The following is a 4,924-nucleotide window of genomic DNA, read 5'->3' as shown; positions in this document are numbered from 1 at the left end:
AAAGGGCAGTTTCCGATATTTTTTTTAGCCAAGTCTCTTTCTTTCTCTTAAAAATTATTTTTAAAAAATAATATTTAATCCACAATCCTTTGAGAAGAAGAGCTATTATATGGTATCTTGCATGTCATCATGATAGTGATTTTGCTATTATGAAATAGGTATGGTAATCTCAAACTTCAGACTTAAGAATATCTCTTTTTCAACATTTCCTTCCATAATATTCTACCCTTAAATACATAGCCTTTCTTTATATAAATATCATTAGCAGCTCTTTCCCACTATCACAGACTTGCTTAATTTGCTAGTCTTCATATATGTAATGTTTCATGTCATTTGTGAATCTATGCAACAGCAACATTATCAGTTCACTGGTAAATCATTAAGTTTCTATGGAAGAAGCATCAATTTACACTGAGCAGAGTTCTATAATTGCAGAATCTACACTCAACTTTGCCTTAACAATTTTTTGTCAGTGATGATCAAATTAATATCATTTTCAGATTACTATCATTGAATAAGTATCTGACCACAATGAAACTGTGCATGATTAAATACAATAGCTATGACCACTCTTCTTTAGTTTACTTCTTTATTACTGAATTTCTATATCAAAGAAATTTTAAATTTAAATGTTATGCTATGCTTTAATGAGGCTTGCTAAACCTGACATATAGTATCTAGACAGTGATAAATACATCAGGAATACCAAAATAGATATATTAGATAGATAGAATTAGCACAGTATGTGCTAAGGTTGATTGATTACTTGATGAGTACTGTATTCCCCTTACTGTACTCTAAACCCCAGCTTTATTAACTCTAACCAATTTCCTAGAACTCTTCAATTTGAAGAACTAATTGTGACTCATTTCAGCTTCCTCCATTTAGCTGACGTAAACTTAAGAGACAGAAGACTTCTACAGGCACATAGAGCTTGACTACATACATAAAAAGCACATATTTTAAAACTGAAACCTGTTTAAACATGCATGTATTTAAGTAAAATGTTTATATAGGCAAGTGCCTCCATATGTAATAAATTTACATCATGTTTTTATCTTTACTTGCACAATAATTTGAATCTCGATTCGAGTTCAAGTTCATGTTATTCTAAAAAACTTTTACAGTACTTTATTAACAAAAAATGGCAAAGTGATATTTGTCTTGTTTTCATTGTTTCTATATAAATTTATAGCACTAAAATCTATTCTTGTGATTTATAGAAGAGAGTGGATTTTCTCCTACTCAGAGGATTGATTTTCTATACCAATTTAAAAGAGACACTGCATCTATAGCACAGGTAATGAACAACATCTTCATAGTCTGAGAGGCACTCTAAATAAACATTTGCAAGAATTGATCTCGCCTTTGTTATGCCCTTTGCCTTGGGAAAAGTTTTGTGTAATCGCTATTAGTATTAATCTAATTTTCATAGCAATAATTTTTTTCTGTCTGCATAAGGGTTTAAAAATATATATTACAGTTAAATTGGTAATACCCATGCATTTATAACCATACATAAATTCACATTTTAAATTGCTGTTTAGGAATACTGGATGTATTAGTTTAGAGCAGGAATTATTCTTTCAGAAACCAGTCACACAGAAGCATAAAATTAACTGTTAGTATTCATCATCGCACTGTGTGAGTAAAAATAGTTTCCACAATTAAAAAAGTATTAACAGTTGGAATTTAAAGACAACTATTAATTGTTAGCAAGTTTTAGTCACAGGAAGGCAGTTAAGTTACAATGGCTGTAAGTTCAGCATTTCCTATGTATTTATGGTTTAATCTGAGATGGTAATTGATCGCTCCTTATTTCTCTTCTTTTTCTAGCAAAAAATACACTGTCATAATTTCATTTTATTTTGTCATTGTAAGTGAGCTTCCACAGAAAGTGCTTTACTATTAAACAATCCTCTCAAGCAGCAATGGCAATATAATTAGGTCTCAGTAGACTTCTTCTGAAACCATTTAGTGCAAAGGCGTAATCTCCTATCATGACATAATAATGTGGTCTCCTAGGACCAGCTTAGAGATTGCTTTGACACTGTAATGGCAATATAATAACTTCATATGAGACTCTACAAAGATTTCTACTAAAGCAACTTCTGTCCTGTAATAGCTGCTCTGTAATGCCCACTTAATGCAATATTCTGACTTGCTCTATCCTCATTACAAGCAGAGTCTGGCAAGCACCAGTAAAGGAGCCTTACAGAATCAAAAGATGATGCAGGATACGCGTAAGTAATCTCAGTATATCCTCACAACTATAAAGCATTAATACGGGAAAGACATTGTGATGCATTTTACTTAATAAGAACTTAAAAGATTTAGATAACAGTGCTGCTAGCACAATAATGTTCCCATAACTTCATAGGTCCAAATGTCTAGAATTGTGAAAAAGCCAAAAGCATCTACACAGAAATCTCTCTTCTCCTCTCCTTCCTCTTTCCCTCCACCTTAGTGATAACATAATTTAAACCAGGAAAGGTTGTTTGAAATCCCCTTACACTTTAGGATTTCAATTTGTGCCTCCTGGAATGGAAATATTTCAGTGAAAATAAGTTTGGGATTCCCAAAGAACTGAGAGAATCAACTGGAAAGGCCAACTCTGGTCACAGCAGAATCCAGACTCCATGACTGGCAAAATCCTGGATTTGATCAATGTTCACAGAAAAGATCTTAAGCCCAAATTTGCCAGAATAACATTTTGTACTAACATTCCTTACATCAAAGCAATCAAACAAACAAAAAAGGACAATCATCCAACAATCCAATATCCTAAAAAAAGAAACCAGTAACTGGCAAAGGCGGTAAACTTGTATGTAACCAAGTCTTCTCATTCTCTAAGGAACTCAGGGGAATATGGTAAAGATTAATTAGGAGTTCATTAGATTAGTAGATAAATGTGAATCATCACATGTTGGAGCTATGAGACTTAAGTGTTAACACCAAGAAGTTTATACACATAAACACTGTGAATTTTTTTTTCATGGTATAAAGCACATATACAAAGAAATGAAAGAAGACCATGCCTTGTATAGGCCTGCAAGAAGGAGCCCAGAATATACAAAAGCGTCAAAATGATTGTTTCCAAATACCAATTTTTATGTCCTGCAATATGCAACTTTTTGGCTGATAACACAGATCTTCAATAGCAGCTTCCCACATTGAGTAAATAGATATGGATTTAGGAAAAAGTTGAATGCTGAAACTTTCATACAAATTAAAGCAGTTCTAAATTTGCCTAAAACTCAAGATGTGCAGTAGAGCAACTCTAGCAAGATGTGTTTCTTGTTGTCTCCAGTGTACCCATATGTGACTATTACACACATAATTTGCAATCTGTTCATGGAAGCAAGAAAAAATCCTATGGTATTATAATAAAGTCAAAGGTCTGGGAGGGACAAGATGGATTTTAGCATACTACAGCAGCAAAAGCAACTAGTTTAAAGAGCGATACTTTCATTTATTATAAATGAATTATTCTTTCCTATTAGTCAGTTCCTGGAAGAAGCCCCGTTTATGCATGACCATTCATCTTAATATAAAATCAAATGTGGATTTTCTGCTGCTCAGCTTTTAATCTAGAAAAATTCCACATTTGAAAACTGTACAAGTCAACTGCATTTCAGGAAACAATCTGAGTAATATGCTGTCAAAAATCTAAAATATTCTGGTTTAACAAGTTGCAGAAACATTAACCTCACTGTGTCCAACAAGCTGTAACAAATACATATTATCACTTAATTCTCCAAGAACTTTTCTTTCTTCAGCATTTTTGAGCCTGGGGCATGAATTTCTTATATATATATATATATTATAAAAAAATAGCATATTATGGTATAAATGTAAATAGAAATACATGCCTCTTGCAGCATTATACTTTGTGTAAGAGCATGTAAGCAAACATTCTGCTTTCCATATGCATTTTTCAATATGTAGTTCATGTCTAACAAAATTGCCATGGCCACACTTTGGAAGACACTAAACTTCTCTTTGCACTATCGAAATAGGTATTGTAACAAAGAAGATAGACACTATTTTTATCTCTCCTTTAGGCTGAGGCCAAGCCTTTGAAACATTGAAGTATCAGCACAGAAGAAAGAAAGAGAGAGAAAGAGAAGGGATGAATGTTTATAACACTGCAGGCGTAGCTATGAGCTGGTGAAAATCTCAGCTATGTGTGGCCAGATGCCGTGAGCTTCGTTGCTCATAAAACTCCTTGTTTCTTAATAGTGTAGATCTGTGTAAAAACCTGTAAGTCTCAAAAATGATGATAGGACTAAATTCCCCAATGCCTTCTCCATCAGCTCAAAATTTTACCATGCATGTAAAATGCAATATATCATTTGTTTTATCTGTTTCCTTTTGTATTTCAGCCAGATTAATTAATTTTTGGCCTTTAGTAAAAGAGGCTAATACAACCTAAGTTGTCAGTGTTTTTACCCTAGCCATTCTAGAAGCAGCTTTTGGTTTATTATGCCAAGCTTATTTGTCAGGACTTCACAAAGTATTTAGTATAAATGTTTTAATTGCTTATCACAGATGCAGGTTTGCTTTGAATCAGCAAAATGGAATGTTGAAGAACCTTGTTGAAAATTGAAACAAATTAATTTTACAACAGTAAACTGAAGAAAAAAATAACCAATCTCTGCAAAGTACACTCTGCTGAAGGAGAACTTTTTATCTAACAGCTCCTTTAAATCTACCTTGAATACACTTTTATTACCTTAATTGAAAACAGTTAAACCCTCATCTTATAATGAGAGCAATGCAAGTACTCCACTATCTTTAAATGGCCTTGGGAAAGAAAGAGGATGTGTTGAAATAATTTTTTTCCAAGCTATTTCCAATGACAAAATAACAAAAAGGATCTTATGAAGATTACTGTGTCATTACCATCATGTGAGTTAAAAAA

Source organism: Meleagris gallopavo, chromosome 9, assembly GCF_000146605.3.
Source record: "Meleagris gallopavo isolate NT-WF06-2002-E0010 breed Aviagen turkey brand Nicholas breeding stock chromosome 9, Turkey_5.1, whole genome shotgun sequence".
Lineage (NCBI taxonomy): Eukaryota > Metazoa > Chordata > Aves > Galliformes > Phasianidae > Meleagris > Meleagris gallopavo.
This window is presented reverse-complemented; position numbering follows the sequence as displayed.